This window comes from Poecilia reticulata, linkage group LG16 (genome assembly GCF_000633615.1).
Source record: "Poecilia reticulata strain Guanapo linkage group LG16, Guppy_female_1.0+MT, whole genome shotgun sequence".
Classification (NCBI taxonomy): Eukaryota; Metazoa; Chordata; class Actinopteri; order Cyprinodontiformes; family Poeciliidae; genus Poecilia; species Poecilia reticulata.
In genome coordinates, this window is record NC_024346.1 from 20,121,425 (window position 1) to 20,140,977 (window position 19,553).

The 19,553-nt window shown below is 42.1% G+C and overlaps 1 protein-coding gene across 2 annotated transcripts in view; it reads left to right on the forward strand.

Moving 5' to 3' along the window:
* The first annotated feature begins 4,343 nt into the window (after positions 1-4,343).
* hivep3b (HIVEP zinc finger 3b) overlaps positions 4,344-19,553 on the forward strand; it is a 49,690-nt gene continuing 34,480 nt past the window's right edge. For both annotated transcript variants that reach the window (XM_017309627.1, XM_017309626.1), the window contains exon 1: positions 4,344-4,658. The gene's annotated coding sequence lies outside the window, so the exon portion shown is untranslated. The remainder of the gene's footprint in view (positions 4,659-19,553) is intronic.

The window sequence follows — 19,553 nt, forward strand, 5'->3', positions numbered from 1 at the left end:
GGCATCTTTAGCAAACTGGCTACTATTAAGATTTAATGCAGCACCTCAGCAGGTGCAGACATGCAGCATTTCTTTGAAATCTCGGATGATTTTTTTTACATTTTTTTTATTTTAATTGTTTTTAGCTCCTATTTTCAGAAGGATCCGACAGAGTTTCATAAAACTGAAGAACTCTGCCTGGAACTCGGGCGTCTGAAAAATGTGGCCCGCCTGTGAACGCAGCCAAGCAGCGTCTGAGAACAAAATTAGCCGGGCATCATAAATCTCTCTTTTATTCCTCCCCGTTAACTTCAGGTGCACAAACACAAACTCAAACAGTTTTTTTTTTCCTTGCAGGGGTAGATTTAAGGTGCTCTCGGTCTTTGGCTGCTGGCTGCAGCCTCATAAATCCTGCCTTCGTTTCCTCTCCCGTCCTCGGATGCAATTTGTCGCTGTAATAAGAGATCAGAGGCTGTAATGTGTCGATTATGAGCCACTTAGTGCGACTGTGCAGCCGCGCTTGGTTAGGCGTCCTGGGATTTTTAATTGCAGATTGACTAAGACAATTGTTATCACTTGCAGGGTTCGGTCTGACCTTAATCCCCGCTTTCATTTTCTCACATTAGCTGGTAAATGTCAGCGTTATCTGCATGTTGCATTTGTCAGGAGTAAACCCCTCCTCTACAGTAAAACAGATAGATTACTGTAATATCTTTGTTTCTGACTTTATGCTGAGATAAATGAGCCGAAGCGCTGCTGTGACGCTGCTCTAGGTGCATGTCGTTTTGGGAAGGGAGCGTGTTTCCCTGACCACACCGACTTGAGATGCCTGTCTGAGGTGTAATTAGGTTTAAAGAGTTGAATCCAGGCCCCATTAAATTATATTCTGCATGCAGGGGAGTTAATTGGGTTTGGGCCCTGCTGGCATATTGCATGTGCACTGGAAACATTCACCCAACATTAAGCCCCAATTAGGCTTTCCATGATGGGAAACTTGTTGCTGGATGATGGGATGCACAGATGCTGATGGTTGACAAGACCGATGGGGGAGTTTTTTTCTGCAGTAACTGCAATGTGACAACAAGCTTATATTGTACGTTTGCGCGAAGCCTCGCAAAAGTCTTCCTGCCTTTTGAAGTTTTTCACTTTGCAACCACAAACGTCAGTGGTATTAACCGGGTGTCTATGTGATAGGCAAATGAGGAGTTGGGGAAACAATGAAGCGGAAGAAGGTTCGTACAGATAAAAGTGAACATCCTCAGTCTGAAGTCTTTTGCCTCCTTCAACAGGTTTTCTTCCAGGATTGCTCTATATTTAGCTCCACCTTTCTTCCCATCAACTCTGACTCGCTTCCCTGTCTTTGCTGAGGAAAAGCGCAAAGTCACCACAACCATGTTTAACACATGGCATGGTGTTTCAGAAAATCTGTTTTATTCTTATCTGATCAGACTCTTTCTTCCACGTGTTTGGGGCAAAGTGAGAAGCAGAACTCTCAATGTTTATATATATATATATATATTTTTTTTTTTTATCAAAACACAAAGGTTCCTTTTATTCTATTTCTCATCTTCTATAAATGCCAGCTTTGTGGAGAGCACAACTCATAGTTGTCTTGTTGACAAATTTTCCCAACTGAGCTGTGGATCTCTGCAGCTCCTCCAGAGATACTGTGAGCCTTCGGCTGCTTCCCTGAATCTCTCCTTAGTACTGATAAGAAATACTCGATTTATACTGAGTTTAAGTTACATAAAAAGATCCACCAACTAAGAGACTACTAACAGCAATTGGTTTCGTTAAAGCCCTGCGTTGATATTATCTACTGAAAACCTTGCAAGGTCTTTTTTGTCCTTTTTGCAGTGTAGCCTGAAAGTTTGTTTGTGTGTGTGTGTGTATTTCTGTGTGTGTGTGTGTGTGTGTGTGTGTGTGTGTGTGTGTGTGTGTGTGTGTGTGTGTGTGTGTGTGTGTGTGTGTGTGTGTGTGTGTGTGTGTGTGTGTGTGTGTGTGTGTGTGTGTGTGTGTGCGTGTGTGTGTGTGTGCGTGTGTGTGTCAGTAGATCTCCCCAGTGCGCATGCTCTCTGCTCAGCTCAGAGCAGGAGCTAACGCAGTTATATAACAGTCAGCGCAGCCGGCGTCTGCTGTGAGCCAAATGCCAGGCCAGTCTGGTTACATAAGTCTGTCAGAGTCATATTGTAGCAGCGCAGAGCACTCACACCACGCCGTGGCTCTGCGCTCTTTTCGCCGACTCCTCCTCTGTCTCTCGCTTCCTCCCGCTTGTATTTCTTCGCTCCTCTGTCCTCCCCTCTTTTTCCACACCCCACCCCTCTCCTCCTTTCCTTTCCTTTCCTTTCCTCTCCTTTCCTCTCCTTCCCCTTCCTCTCTGCTGCAGCGCTGCTCTCCGCACTGAGAACAAAAGAGTTAAAGAGTGCTGGATGCAGATGCGGAGACAGCTCAGAAAATGGGAGGCAGAAAAGTTGCACTAAGCACATTAATATTCTCGCCGTTGATTTATCCTACATCAGGTTCTTGTATGATAAATGTCACGTTGGATTTTAGGTTACTGCTCATCTCATAGGAGATCTTTGAGGTGTGCTGGCTGCCCCTGTCCTTTGCTGCCTGCTGGGCCTCAGGGATCCGTTTGATCTGCTCAACACCAGTCAAGGCCGCATCTCTCGGTGACCTTTGCTATACCTGACCCTCAACACCACTCTCCTTGTCCCTCAGGTATTAGAAGGACAAAGGAGTGGGTCAAAATGAGACACAATGAGGCGAGAGATGTGTGGAAAATCTTTCCACTCGTGTTACTCTCCTGAAAATATTAAAACTGTGCAACTGGAGTGTCAGCTATGGGCCCCAAAGGCCACAAAAGAATCTAATTATTTTTATTAGGCTGTTTATAAAAATGGGGCTGGGAGTAAAAGCCCCACTATTGAGGACAAAAATGAACATAAAAACACATCAATGAATTACTCATTGACCGTTGTCGGTTTTGTGCCCACATTTTATCACTTTCCCTTAATTCTTGTCATACCGATAATGTAAAAACACGGCATTCGAGATTTTACTCCCTTGTTGCTAAGTCTTTTTATGAATAATTGAGAGAAATATTCATGAAAATGCTCATAATTCCGAACATTTTCTAGTTTTTGACACAATGATGCCACACATTTTGGTTGGGAACCCTAATTGGGCCAGTTGACTTTTAAAGTATGAGAGATTATGACGCCTAATTAAACCAAAACAAGTCCAAGTAGCATCCTTATTGTAAATGTAATTATGTTTCTATGCATAAAACTATGAGAAAAGTACAGAAAATAATTTTAATTTGACAATTGTCAAAGTAGGAAATAAAGCTTCCTCTGCAGACGGCTCTGTTTCCTGCCCCATGAAGTAAAAAATATAGGCTTCTACATAATTGGTATTATATCACTTATATTAATAATCAGTATGAATATTGTGCAAATAAGACATTTTCAGAAAAATCTACAGTCTTCTGTTGGAGATGTGTGTGTGAAGGATTCCAGAAATTGCTTAGTATTATCTTAGTTTAGTTTTTAGTCATACAAATCAATTCAGTTATGTAGGATCTTAACATTTTCATGACAATTAAGTTTCATAATGTCTAAAAACGCATCATAAAGGAAAACTAAGTTGGAAAGTAGCAAGAGAGAAATGTGGAAGTATGCACTATGAAGTGACCAAGAGCAACTCTTGTCTCGAATGTCGCATTTATGAAACACGATATCCTCAAAATTATTTAAAAATCACGCATGGTGAATGTTGAATACTGATCACCTGTAGATATAAATGCAGAATTTTCCTCCTATTTTAAAATATCCTCATCATGTCAAGTCAGGACACTTCATTTGGTGAAACTCCATCTGGAAATATAACTAGTAGGCAAGGAGCAAGTTCATAATGCTTGCAATATAGAAACAAAACGTGACTGCATTTAAAAGCAGACCTTTGGTGTTAATATCACGGCACTAATATTGCAGTGATGATTTATTCAACATTTATTGTTCAGCTCTACCAACATTTTATGGGGGGATTGTTTGAGAGTGAGAGGAAACTCAGTCCTCCAGAAGAATTGATGACTTATAATTCGATCCACTGCCGTTTTAGCTCCAATTTCTCATGTCGTGTTCACAAACAAAGCGGGTGTAAACTGTAAAACCACGGGTGTAAATTAAAACGCCTCGAGTCCTCCTCAAACCCAGCTAGTGTGAAAACTCCTGAGCCCACTACGCCGAGTTCTCCCTGCTAATTACAATAGTCTGAACCAGGAAGTGCTGTCGCCAGCCAATGGCCTCCGCCGCCAGCTCGTGGTTATTCATGAGGCGCGCCAGTCCACTGGCGGAGGCTGACAGGAGGGCGGCGCACAGCGGGAGCTGCCGTGCGGGGTGGTGCGGGGAGCGCGGAGTGTGTGATGCGTAGGGCGAGATGTTGTTTTGTTGTGGCGATCAGCTGAACGTGGCATCGCCGTCCGGTCTGACACAGCGGCAGCGGCAGCAGCAGCAGCGGGACCCCCAAACCCAAGCACAACCAACAGCAACGCGACTCTGCGTCCACAGCAGCGCCCCACAGCCGCCGCGTCCGGCGCATCTCAACCCAGGAAATGCGGACTTCTGGCCCTTTCGCTTCGGGATAGATGGCTGCAGCGCACACACCGTAGCGAGCTGGTAAATATTAACCGAAATGTTTCTGCCTGAGCGGGAGTTGGTTTCGGTTGTGCTGCGGTGGCTGCCAGAGAGAGAGAGAGAGAGAGAGAGAGAGGGGTGAGAAGTTGAGAGCAGATCCCACCCTTTACTTTCCTCTCCTTGATTGTGTGTTAAAGTTGAGCTGCGTGGACTGATTGTAGCGGGTTTGTTTTGTTGATTGGTTGTTTTAACATTAGGTTGCACGCAAACGAGTTTGGCAGCAGACAGGGGGCAGGTCAGCTGGATTTCGGGCAGCTTGGGTAGCGGCTCGGGGTGCTGAGCGTATAGATGACAGCACAGGTCTGTCTCATCATGGACCTTCACTCACTCTGCTCGGTCTTCTTAAGATCCCAGCTGAGGAAAGCAGCGGATCGCATGTCCGCGCGTGTGAAGAAGCAGATCCAGATGGTCCAGCCTGTGAGGTTGTCCAAAGAGGGCTGTACCGTCACTTTGTGGATTTGTAAGGGATGACATCATGCTTCCACTCTGCTGGTCTGCCCTTGTAGTGTAGATGGGCTAAGCCTTTTGTTTTGGTTTCTCTTTACATTATGAGCAGGGGTGAAAGTAGGCGGGTACGGTCGGGTACAAAGAATCATTGGGTCCACTAATCAGCCGTGACTGATTAGTTTTTCAAAAACAATCTAAAACACGACTTAATCAGTTAATAAAAAGCTTTTTTTTTTTTTTTTTTCCCCCCCATTTCATATTGTTTCTGAACTGTTCGTGCTTTGCCAGAGCAGCGTTGCAATACGTCGATCGCGGAAGGTTTTGAGTCGATCTCGGCATTAGGTGACAAACTGAACGCCGCCGGGACGCTGAGAGCAGCACGTCCTCCTCTGAATCCTTATCAAAACGTTCGTAACTTTATGAAAGAACAACAGCAGCAACAACAACAACAACAAAAAAAAGCGTTCAAATGAACGACCCAACAAAAATAATAATCTTAGTAATTATTGTTTCAACAAGGTGTTGCGCAATTCTGTGCCTCCCGGTTGCCAAAATAACTAGCAGAGCAGGAGTTTAAAATGAACTAATCAACCACCATTTTGTTAATAATCACAAAATAAATATCGAACCTGAAAATCTAATATCGTAACGGACTAAATGGTGTGCTTACGTGGTGTGCTTAAATGACAAAGACAGAGAGAGAGAGAGTAAAAAGGTGCAAGTGGTTTTGAGTTGATCACCTGTTCGGACTATTTTACCTTTGTTTACCTTTGCTGTGGCGCATCACAGCCGCTGTAGTTTCCTGAATGTTCAATAAACGACAAACCTGGACTAATCATCTCGTACGTCATTCACAACAAACATCAAACATATGTTTCATATGTTTCATTTTCATGTGAAATTAAATTAATTGTCTAATTAAAAAAAAGTTTTATTGCTCTCTAGCATCTTGCTTTGAGGTCAGAGTTTGAGCTTTATCAAACTTTTTTTTTTGCCTCTTATTTAGTGGAAATATTGATGTTGATAAAAATTTTTTCCAAAATAGTAACCCTTTTTCAACCTTTATAGCTCCACTGTTGAAAATGAGGCTCTAACATTCACAAATGACATTGAAATAAAATCCAGTCCAACATCTGGTTTGAGGTGATTCCTCTGGATCCTGTTGGAGGAAAAATATCCCAACTTCAGAAGATGAGCTTTTAACCTAWCAGAGCTCTGTGGTTCCTCCTATCAGTATGAGAGTCAGGGTGAGGAGGCGCCATGTTAGGAAGAGAAGTGGAAGCTGCAGGATCTTCAGAACAAACAGGTCATGATGCTGGGCTACTGATTATCTCTCTGTCTGGACAGAGGATCAATAGAACCAGTTTAAAAGCTAAAATTAATGCTTATATGCCAGACATGGAAAACTGGGATGCACTCCATGCCATGATGTTCAGAATTTAGGTCTCATGGCATCATGGTGTCAACATTGCAGCAGGTTCAGGGAAATACAGCTCCATTTTGTATCAATTCAATAGCTAGCACCCCCAAGAATTTAAAACAACTTTCACCCCTGATTATGAGATAACGGTGTTACTTTTGCTGGACTTGTTGAACATGCAAATGAACCTCCAGGGAGGATTTTCAAGACTTTTTCCCATAAACAAAGCCCTGTGTGAACAGATTTGCAAACACATTTTAAAAGCACTGAGAAAAGACGCATTACTTTTTTAGGATAATTTGTTTATTGAGCATCTAAATAAATTACAATGTCATTGAAAAGTTCCTTTATTTCAGCACTCGTGTCCAAAAAGTGACTTGAATTCGATACACCTGGTTATATTTACTTGCTTGCTTACCTACTGCTAATGAAACCCCGAAATTGCAATTTTTCAGAAAATGTTATAGTTACTAGTAAAAAAAAGATTTTATATCTTGAGATGTCTGCCTACTAAAAAGCATGTACAATATGTGCACTCAGTTTTTGGTGGGTTTTCCTTTTGCATTGATGGAGTTAACACCCTGTGGCTCTGCTGAATTGCTAAGAAAGCTTTGGTAGGAGCTTCCTTAGTATCATTAGGTCTGTTATCTCCCATTTTGCTCATGACAAGACTCCATTGGTTCTCTATTGGGTTTAGAGTATATCAAGTTGCATTTATTTATATGAATTTTACACATTGAAGTTGAACATAAAGCCAAGTGGATTCTGCGCCTCTCCAGTCTTAATCCAAAGTCTTAATTTGCACTAGAGTTTACTTTCATAATAAAAGTAATACAAATCCTGTCCGTTTTCTCCAGGTAAGACTATTCTGACATTGTCCCTGGTTCAAGGCTTAGCACCTGGAATGCAGTTGCAGCGCGTCTCCTGCATGTGTGTGACGGCTCTTTGCTCATGACTTGAGCCACAGTCCACACCTTGTGAATCTCTCCCAACCTTTTGAAAAGTCTCTTCTTCTCAACCCTCACATGGATGTGGTCAAGCGTCCTGCCACGACTGTGACCACACTTTTTTCTCCCACGCTGTTTTGCTTCCACTCAACTTTCCATGTTCTTTGATACAGAACCCTTTGAACATCCAACCTTTCAATGACCTATAGTGACGTATATACTCCTTGTGCACAGAGTTACTGACAACTGTAAAGACAGCACTCTTTTTTCTTGTTTTGTAAGCCTTAACATGACATTTGCTTGATGTTTATCTAGAAAAAATCTTGTTGTTGGTGTTATGTAATATTTTTGATTTGATTTGATTTTTGATTTTTATTAGCTGCAAGCCGCAATTGTTAAGAATGTGTAACTAAGTTGCATTTATTTATATGAATGTTACACTTTTGACTCACACAGTCATCCTGATGAAGTTCCACTTTTTTGGACACCCATCGCTAAGTTTGTTATGATTTTTAACTAGAAAGTAAAGTTATGTGCCACCCAAATTATCCATCCATTTTCTTACACCCTTGTCCCTCAGTGGGGTCGGGAGGGGTGCCGGTGCCCATCTCCAGCTAACGTACCGGGCGAGAGGCGGGGTCACCCTGGACAGGTCGCCAGTCTGTCGCAGGGCAACACAGAGACACACACACACACTCACACCTAGGGGCAATTTGGAGAGGCCAAATAACCTGACAGTCATGTTTTTGGACTGTGGGAGGAAACCGGAGTACCCGGAGAAAACTCACGCATGCACAGGGAGAACATGCAAACTCCATGCAGAAAGACCGGGGCCGGGAATCGAACCCAGAACCTTCTTGCTGCAAGGCAACAGCTCTACCAACTGCGCCACTGTGCAGCCCTCCACCCAAATTATGTATAAATTAAATAAGATTTTAGCATTGAGTTGAAAAATAACGAATTATTTATTGTTATTAGCACTGGTTTATACAGATAGAGTGGCACTATTAACGTGATATAAACTGAGGGGATGTTAAGAATCTACAAACCTGGAGCAGAAAAACATTTAGGCTATTTCGAAAATATAAACATGTCCAACAACAAAATGTTTTACTCAGAAAAAAACATTTTATGTGTTTTTGTTTTGCACGATTACCACAAGGATAATCTATTTGTAAACCATAATTCAAGTGGCTCCCTGTTGATTTTGGGATCCTAAGCAGAAGCTTAGTTCACCTATAACTTGGGCCGGCACTGGATAATATCACAATCGACCGTCTGATATTGTGAGATAATTTGATGTTCATAGTTCATAGTTTTCAGATGTGACCTTTAGGTTATTGTTTTATTTGAAAAGCTTGAATGTACAGCTACACGTCATATTGATGGTTCACTTATCATAATGCACACAAAATATGTTCTCCCTAAGAGATGGGGTGGGATGTTGATGTTTATTTGGCTGAAAAGAATTGCTGAGACATTTCCAAAGAGTTTAGATAGTCTTGTGGGCACACTGAGTATGATATTAGGATTAAAAGAATGGAAACTAAGACTCCCAAGGTATGGTGGAAGAGTAATGATTACTTCTAGAGAAAGATGCGTCATAATTTGTGCGGTCACAAGTGAACACAGGCTAACTTCAAAGATGACTAAGAATGTCTTTGACTTTGGCTTTGTCAGTGTTTCGTGTTTCACACATAGGACAGTGACAAACAGCGGGTTGCCAGGTTGGAGGTCCAAAGAGAAAGCCAAAGATCATGTGATCTAGCAAGGTTAGCTGGAAGAGGGACAAATCAGATTAAATTATGTCGGTGTAACCCATAACAGCTTGGAGAGCAGAATCAGACTTCCTTTCTGGATAAGAACCCTCTCCCATCTGTGAAGCACAGTGGTGGTAGAGCTATGATTTGGATATGTTTTGTTTCGGTTATCAGTTCATCTTTTGGTCACGGATGGGGGGAAAAAATTTACTCTTGCAACTCGGTACTAAAGCACAACCTTTAGACTTAAAATGTCAATTTTTTTTAGCTCTAATTCTGTTGTTCATCAAGTTAACTACTCAAAACGTTTGTCTAAGTTTATGTAAAAACAGTGCAAGTTGAATCCAGATTTCCTTGGAACAATGTCACGAGCTCGTACCTTTTAAAAGCGAAACTAATACAACCACCAGTGATGCTGTCGTGTCATTTCCTCCCTTCGTGTCCCATACTGTCATACATTAACCCACAGACCAAAGCATACTGAGTGTAACGGTGAAGGGCCACGAATGGAGAGAACCCAACATGTAATTATTCCTTATTAAATCAGCAATAAGCAGCAGCCTTGCAGTGTTCTTCTTCGGCCTGGGCCACTACTACTTGTGCTGCTGGCTGAAGAAAGACACTTGGGAGTCCCGGGGGGAGGGCGGGGTGGGTCCACTTCTCCATTTCCATGCAAATAGGAAAGATTGTGTAATAGCCTGAATGGATCCCGCTCGTATACTTTGACCCAGCAGCTGCTGCTATTATTTTTATGGCTGACAGAGATGGAAGTTAAAAGTTTTCTGCCGAGCTTACTTTGAAGTTTGTTTTACTACTTTGTAGCGTGGCTGAAATAAAAGCAGGAGGCTCTGTAAGAACAACTGGTAACCTTAAAAGCTGGGACTAAACGTGATCGTTCATACGAACCTGTCACTCAACAGCTTGGCAGCGACAGTTTCATTACAAACTGCACTGGTATTTACTGCTGCAGAAACTTGCACAATGCAATTTCTCAGGTGTAGCTTAATGAAAACAGAAGTCTGTCATGACTGATTAGTGCATGATTCAGCCAGACATGCCCATTTGTTTTTATTTGACTTTTTTCCCACTCCCACTAGTAGCTACAGATCAAAACAGGCCTTGTAAAGTGTCTTGCAACAGTAGTTATAAGACACACAGTTTCAGTCAATCATCTGAAACTGTGTGCTAGAGCGTAGTCTAAACCTATCGTGGCTGCATTAATTAGAGAAACATCCAGGAGGTGAACTCTGGAGGAGCTGCAGAGATCCAGATCCAGAGATGTCCTTGGCAACATGACAGCTATAGTCATGCAATCAAAAATCAAACAAATCTGGAATTTAATGTGAATGGAATGGAAGAAATGAAAGCAACATAGAAGATGTGACAAACACGTGGACCCACATGAACCACATGAGGCATTTTTTGAGTTTTATGTCATGTTTTAATGTCATTTCCTCATCAGAAAACCTACCTGGAGTGTCAGTGTCGCTTTGATTCTTCCCTGGATGTTTGCAAAATCCTTGAATTTTCTGTGAAAGCATTTTGCCTGAACACTTGCTTCCACAAAGCGCCGTCTATTTCCACACAGCTCCTCCTCAGAACTGCAGTCTTCAATTGAGCTTCGTTTCACAGAGCACTCCTCAGCCGCACCTTCCCCACTCAGCTCCACCAGACTAGTGGCAGCAGCAATTAGCAAACACCTCCTGGGACTGCAAGTCAGCAGAACTTATTGTACTTAAACTACTTCTCAGTGAAACGCTCCTAAGAACAGTAGCAAATGACATGCCGGAGGAGCATTGTCGCGATCATGTGCTGAAGGCAGAAAGTCGGAAAGAGGAGCAGCTTCTTAAAGAGACAGAGGCCAATTTCAAGCCGTAAGATTACAAAGTCAATTTTCTTAAGTCATTGTTGATAGATACAGAATCTTTTTTAACAATCGAACGTAGGTAACACAGTTACTTGACTGTGCTATAAAATGCCACTATGTGCTTGGAAAATACATAAAATCTCCCCTTTAGACTTTTTTGCCTACATGCAAATGTTGCGTGGTGAAAAACTAATGCTGCACACACCGTCCCATTATGAAACACAGCGGTGGCTGCATCATTCTGTACGGTTGTTTTTCATCAGCAGGGAGAGAGAAGGTAGTCAGAGTCGATGGGAAGATAATTTGGAACCAAATCACGTGTGGGAAGACTTGAAAATGTATCCTTACAGAGCCTCTCTGTTCAGTCTACATGATTTTATTTCATTTTACAACAAAGAATGAGCACGTTTAGTCCCTAGATATGGAGAAATGTCCGAAATACACCCCCAAAAATGCATTCAGGTGTATTTTGCAGAACAGAAGTGTTTCTTGAAAATGTTTTTAAAAAAAATCACCAAGGGGTATGAGTACTTTTTTCAAAGCCTTTAAATAGTAAATGGGGGTTGGATGTGAAGCCTGATGACTCAAATGTAAAAAATTGCAACTGGGAGGGAAGTCTGGGAAGGACGGGGCTGTATTTGGAGCAGATAGTCAGACATGACTCCCATTATGACTGTAAAAAAGCTACTAATGATCAGACTAGAGCAAAGAGTCAGCAACTCATCTGTTGTTCTTTGTCTGAATTCCTCATGCGGAAGTGTATTCTCTCTCATAACATGTAATATTAATATTCTGCTGTTCTTTATTTGCTCCCCACATTCTTCAAAGTGCTAAATGGCATGTGTGAGCCTGTTGAAGTTTTCATTTGGTGTCAGAGGCTCAGTAAGAATGATGGCAGTGACACACACCTAAGTCATAAAATCCCTCTTGGTGGCCGGCCAAAACCTTTTGATGTCCATGCTGTCGCTGATTAATCCTTTTTGGTAAAGCGCTGTTGAAGAATAGACCCGCTGTTGTGCTGGGAGACCGGACTGAACCAGGAACAAGACATTGGATACACATTTACACGAGCACACAGTGCAGAGCGGAGGCCAGGAGTGCCATTCTGGCAGCCGCACAAGTGTCCCACTAGCCTAATAATCTTATTCCTAGGCATGCAGGGTGTTCCGAGCTGGTGCTTTATTAAGACCGGTGGAGGTTTGTGTGTAGGATATTTGTATCAAATTGTGTCAGGGTGTGTGTAGTTGTCGGAGGTGGAAGGGGGGGTTCAGTTTTCTGTTCGTCTCTTGCTCAGCTCAGGGTGTTGGCTGCCTCTTGAACTGCAGATTAAGTTTCAGTGTGTGTGTGCCATGGGCCGGTGTCTGGATGTGTGTTACAGCTCGGATGCCTGGCCTGCTACCATGCGTATTTGCCCGGGGTTATGTAACGATGAATGCACACAACGATGTACGTAGCAGCGCATGTTCTGCAGGATAGAGGAGCTCATAAAAAAAAATTTAAAAAAACGGACGGCTGTTCATTCACACACACTCCCTTCGTAAGAGTTAATCATTACCTAGTCCTGCACAGTTGGTACCCGGCTGGAATGTTAGCGAGTTTGCCGTTTGTGATGGCACTCGTTCTCCAAAACAGGCCACATGTTTATTACATCAGAGCAGTGCCAACTTTTTCACCAGCCCATAAGTTATGCAATTGTTGCCTGATTTATATTTTACATTGTTCTCTTGTGTATGTCTTGTAATCCCGCTGTTTTCTTCTTATGGCAACACTGAGGGCACGTTTTTGCACATTGGCTGGCGTTGTGCAACTGTTTTTGTTGTTGTGTGATTGTCGGCCTCTGCGCTGAACACCGCAGGTATGTTTGGAAAGGGATAGGTCACGATATCACTTGTGAGATTTGCGAAACTTGGGGGTGGGGGGAGCTCACGAGGACACGAAAAGTCAACGTTTTTAAAAAGTTTCAGAATGTTTGTTTGAAAGAGCCAATTATAGTGCCTTTTGAATGAGATTAACACAATTTTATTTTGTGGAATTTGTGGCAAGACTTGAAAATTGCCGCCCACAGATGCTATCAGCTCAACATGATCTATTTGCTTAGGCTGAGCTTCAAATATTTTACAAAGATAAAATTAAAGAAAGATTTAGCAGTGGAGACATACCCTGAAGACTTTCAGCTGGAATTGCAGCTAAAGGTGGTTCCTCAAATAACTTGGTTCGAGGTGGCTATTAGATAATTGCTGCATGAAGTTGTTTTAACTGGATTTCATTTCTGTTGTTGAAACTCCTGTGAGCTGCACGTCAAAAGTTGTTTTCCTGTAACATGAAAAACAAAAAAAACAAAAAAACATGGACAGGTTCAAAAGGGTGTTAAAACTTTAGTAAAGCTGTGTAACCTTGCAGGGCTGCACATTGTCATGGAAGATGCAGTCTTTTGTTCTGCCTGATGATGCAGAGGAGGTATTATTTTTCAGAGCAGGATATCACTTCCTCTTCTAAATCTCAAGCATTCCTGCTCTGGGTCCCTTGGCACCTTTCGGACCACGCCCTTTGTCAGACGGGGTATCTGTGCAGATCACAGTCTCCAGATGCTTCTTCACAACCTTTAATCTGTGCTCATTAAGCAAACACCTGCAAAGAGGGCAGCTGTTTACCTTTGGTCTAACTTCCCTGAAATCCCCTGGCTGCATCATCCATTAGGATCTTCATCTGTTTGGTTTTATAGCATTAACACGGCGGTGCCTGCAGAACTGCTTAGCGAAGGAGAGAAAGAGGCAGCAGTTCTGATTGTATTGTTTGAATTTAAAGATGTTTACTTTTGTTTAGCTTATACAAAATCCAGCTCCACTCCACTTCTCTCTCTCTCTCTCTCTGAAGGAGTCGTATGTTTCAGCGTGTTACGGTACCCCTGCAGAAACTGCAAGTGAGGATTGGAGGGGATTTCTGCTCTGTGGGAGGCTAAGAGAGCTTTCGGAGTAGAAATCCTCCCAACCTTGCTGCGGATCTGCCGAGCAAATCAAGGCGGCAGGCGATGCTCCGGTGCAATCCCCCCATCCATCCCCCCTCCCCACCCCAGCCGAGCTTCTGTCGCTGAGGCAGGGAGGCTGAACTAACCCCACGGATCCAAAACCAGCACCACCAGCAGCTCACCGCCCCCTCCTTCGGCTGTGCGTTTTTAAAAGCCCTGAGAAATCCGTGGAGCAGCCTTCAATAAAATCCAGATTTGTTTTGTCTGACTTTTGGTACTGGCAGTCTGCTGCGTGCCATGTTCAGCCTTGAGGAACAGTCTCTTACCTGTGGGGCCTTCGGGCTCTGAAGTGTGGAGGCTTACAGGGAGCTCAGAGGCCAGCTTCTTGTTATTTTTTCGGGGGCAAGACTGCAGTCTGATCTGTTGACTCACTGGATATTATGACGTTCAAGTTTTATCCTCAATGCTTGGACTTGCATGTAACCTGTGACCTTTATGCTGCAAGGCAACAGTCCTACCAACTGCGCCACCGTGCAGCCCACCACCTCTTTTTATATGCTGCTAGCTATGCAGCTGTATGGTTGACTGTCATCAGCGTGGAAGCTCTTATTTTTTTTATTTCCTCCCTGAAAAAAGCAGACAAACTCCACAGATTTTCACCCGTTTTTGCTACAAAAGAAATGTGTGATCATTGTTGTGGTTTCGTGTTGCTCCTGATGCTCTGCTGACATCCTGTCTGAGGTTGGAAAGCTGCGCTCAGTAAGCCTTTGGGTTTTGCACTTGTCTCCTATTTTGATGTATGTTCACTGAAAGGAAGGTGCATTTATACATGATGTGTTTGAGCACAATCTGTGCACTGTGTGTGTTTATACAGCATGTTCTGTGGCTGTTTATGTGACCAACGTTTCTGCTGATCGCTTCATATTCCGGGCCCTGAGTTTGGGTGTCTGTTTCATCTAATTGAAGGTCAATATTTGCATGAGCATTCCTGCAGACACGTTTCCTGCAGAGGCTCGGGTTGGAAAGGACACAGGCTGCCCCTGTGCTTTAAGAATCAGACTGGCTGTCATGTTCTGATGTAACATCCTGATGAAAATGTTTGTGGTCTGATGTTTTTTAGAGAGTCTGAACTCATGTTGTGCACACGAGACCATTAAAGTAACATTACTGGGGAATGATGAAGTTCTAAATTATACGCTTAGCAATATGATGGTTTTAAACTTTAGTGTCCAAATAGGGTATTTGAAAGCAAGACATTGAGTTGGAGGAGAAACAAGACGCAGATTGCAGGAGTCAGGCAGTCAGGCCTCCTGTATTGATTGCAGGAAGTGTAATAACTCATAGCTAATCTGAGCCATCAATTATTTTTCAAGACTGTTAATGTCAGGAGAGTAAATATACATCCAGTTCACGAGACAAGATGATGCGATACAGTACACGTTTCATAAGAAGGAAAATATTTATTTTTTTTAGAAATCCGCAGATCTCTACTTTTTATTTCATTTTAAAATTATCGAGTCAGTTACAAACTGTTCAATGCAGTCCAGGATTGACTGGTCCATATATTGAGGTTCCTTATTTTTGTCTGATTTAAGTTAATCCAAATGTTAAAAAAAAGGTTTTGAAATTCTTCCATTTTTGTGTTTTTACAAAAGGTTTTACAAATTTCTAACTAGCTTTTAATAATCACTGTCGAGAGTAAAATTAATCAGTTCAGTCAAACATTTTTTAAAATTTTGAGCTCCATATGATCAAACTCAGTCCAGATTTTTTTAAAAACTGTGAAGGAAACATTTAGTTTAGGACAACTTAGGAACTATCTGAAATTTAAAGCTTTATTTCCATACCCAATTTTCAGTAATTAATTCAGTAATGCATAATTATCTGAACTTGGAAAATGATAAAATCAAATTTCAGACAGTTCAAGACTGAAACTGGATATTCTGATCGGTCAGTTTAGTTAGTCCAACTGTAAGAAGATTTTATTTGCATTGTAATTCATGTATATCTTCCCAATTTTAAACAATCAATCCTTTACTCGCACTGAATTTAGTGAACTACAAACCAAACCTCAACAGTGCCAAAATCTAACCAAGTATCTATGGTGGTAAAAACCCAACAATAGAAAACATGAATGAAAGTAAAACCATTACTAAAGAGAAGTTAGTGTGATAATTTCACCGCACTCAAAGTGCAGACTTTTTTTTTCTAGTTGTTGGAGTGTTTTCTGTCTGAGTCAAACTTTTGCAATGGATTATTGGTACTGAAAAACACTTTCATTTCTCAGAGAAATGTTAGATTTGACACAACAGTGCCTTCCTTGTGCCTGGACAGCCCCGTAGCCGCCCTGCAAACACTAGACTTTAATGGAGATTTTTTTTTTTTTTTTTTTTTTTTTTTTTTTTTACAGATGTTAGAGATTTTTCTGTCTGAGTCAAACTTTTGCAATGGATTATTGGTACTGAAAAACACTTTCATTTCTCAGAGAAATGTTAGATTTGACACAACAGTGCCTTCCTTGTGCCTGGACAGCCCCGTAGCCGCCCTGCAAACACTAGACTTTAATGGAGATTTTTTTTTTTTTTTTTTTTTTTTTTTTTTTTTTTACAGATGTTAGAGATTTACATCTAAAATATGTTGAAGTGTAGAATATTGACCATCAATTCTTATTGAAGTTCCTATTGTTTAAATCTTAAAGTTGTCTGAAAAGAACTACGAACTGTGCAAGCAATTTTATACATATATAGAAGTTTGACATAAAAACAGTTAGAAATCCTTGACTCCAGTGATTAGTGATCTGCAGAAAATGCAGATAATCTGTTAAAGACACTTTGAAAAGAACATTTTTAAAATTATTTTTAAGTGCCACAGTCTCACACATACATACGCTGTCTGCAACATGCATTCATTCTCTGCAAACTTTTGCACCCCTAGAGAGGATACCCACTACCCCCCCACCCCCACCCCGCCTCTTGCATGAGCAAAACCCCCGAAGCTGCTGACACAGACTCACGGAGCGCAATTGAGAAAATAAACAGATGATGGGAATGATGGGGGGAGAGTTTGCCTCTCATCGTGGGGCTAAATGTTTATCCTCTGCTGCTAGATGTTGAAAGCAAGGTTTTCATCAGCCTTTGATTTCCAAAGATCAATAAGGTGCTGAGGATAAACTAAGAGAAGGTAAATAGTTAAGGTTTGCGTGGAAAAAAAAACCAAACCGACACAAAAAAAAAAACACAGAATCTCAAATCTTCGATTTTAGTTTCCTGTTAAATTTTTTTCTTGTAGCTTTTATGTTTCCTCTAACTTTGTTTTTGAACTCCCCACGGCGATGGATGAAGCCCAAAACCTATCCACTGGATTTTCAGATCTAACTTTACTGATGAGAAAAAGGCTCCTAAAGTTCAATTCAATCTGCCTGCAATAAAATGCAACACTTTGTTTGAACTGAACAAAAACACGATTAAAAATCCTCTAATCAGCTTTGCTGGCAAAAATTCATTTTTCAGGTGGGACGACTGTGCTTCAGGCCCCGGGAAGGTGGCAAACTTTGAATGAATCTTCAACAACTTTCACTCCAGTAAACGATGTGTTTTAGCAGAACCTGGTCAGAGTTTACATGCATAGCCTTTTATTTTATTTTATTTTTTATTTTCCCAGAATCAAATGTTGACATTGTGCAGTCGACATGTATGAATAAGAAATTCTCCACATTTAATAGTGGTTTCAACAAGGAGCCACCGAAAACGCAGACATTTTAGAATGGATTGACGAATGGATCCATGATTGGATGAAGAGATGGATGGACATATGAACGGAAAATGAATGAATGTCTCGTGAATAGAAGATGTATTATAGAAAGATGGCTGCATGGACGTAAAAACAGACCAGTAATTGTTCGTTTCTTCCTACACCTTCCCTTGCTGTTATCCTCTCCTCTATTACTGGAGTGATGTTTACTCATCTTTAATAGAACCTGCACCTATTTAAACAGAGCAGGTTTTACTGCTCTGTAACATGTCTCAGTGTTAGTTGGCGACACGAGGCAGTAAAATTCAATGGGCTGGGTGAAATGAATTGTGCCATCAGTTAGCCATAGCTGCTCTAACAATAGCTACGGAGCGATATCGCATATGAAGCTTCCTGTAAGAAGCTCTTCTTCTCAGTCCGAGGAGTTTGATTGCTTTAATTATGTAATCCTGTCATTGTCAGCCGCCTCGATCGGCAGTCGGTGTGTTCGTGTCCAGGTAGTCTGCCGCCTCCTCCCTGTTCCCTGTGTTGCACTGTCAGCACGCCACGAGGGAGAAAAGGCCAGCTTAGTCACCGCATTCAGTTTTTCATCAACACTCTGCAACTTTAATATGCTTAATGGCGCTGCCTTTGTCCTCCGAGGACCCTGCCTCCGCCCTGGTGTCAGCTGATTGACAGCTTGCTGGGCCAGGGGGATGGTATAGTGGAAGGACATGCGGTGCTCTTCTCTTGCTCCGGCCAAGATGTGATCTTTCACTCTGACAACTGCAGCCACAAGGACACTACAGGCTGGTGCACACCTGGCAGCGAAGTGGGCTTTTCTTTCTGTTCTCTGTTATCCGAAAGACTCCTCGTTTCTTCTTCTCCATCTTCAGAGAGCCTCAGTGTGGGTATAGCTCTCATTGGGATTCTTTCTGAGCATCGTTGCGTCGGAGCAGCAGTGGCGGCGCTGGATTCCCACTCATTGCCCCTGAGTAGGGTGTCCATTACAGTGGGAGTGCCCAAATTACACAGCGGTGGGAGATGAGAGATAGGAGCCCTGGTGAGAACTGTGTTGTGAGAGGACAGGAGAGTTGACGGGTGTAAAGTGGAGAAATCAATTCGCCCCAAGCAAAAGAGCGTGAAACACACAAAGGGCACTGTTGCCTTGGTGTGAAGAAGCATGTTTTCAATATCAGCCTTATGACCAGCTTTGCAGTAAGGTTGTAAATCCTGAATTAAGTTGTTACGGTTACTGCTGCTGCAATTTTTTTTTTGTTTGTTTTGTTTTTCCTTTTTTTGTCAGTGCAAAAGCATAATGTGTCTTTGTCAGCCTGTGGGATGGATGGTCTTGTGAGAGCGAGCTGTCCCTGTTGTAACAGTATTTCTTTCATTGGCCGTAGCCTGTGTTTTCCCTCGCCTGGTCCGTCATGTTATCAGCATCTCCAAAACACAAGTCAGACGTCGGTTGCTCAAGAGATGAAACCGCGGAAGCAGTGGCTCGCTTCGTTGGTGTCATCAGGGTTTCACCTCATCAATCCCTGTAATGCAGTTTATTACCTTTCTGTGTAACTTCTCTGTTATCAGATTATCCTCTGTACAGTTTTTCACTCTGAACAGACTGCTATATTTAGTTTTGTCTCTCGTTTGCCACACCTTTTATACTTTGGTTTAGCACAGGGGTCTACTGCCCTGCAACTTTTAGATCCATCCCTGCTCCTACACACCTAAAATCATTAGAC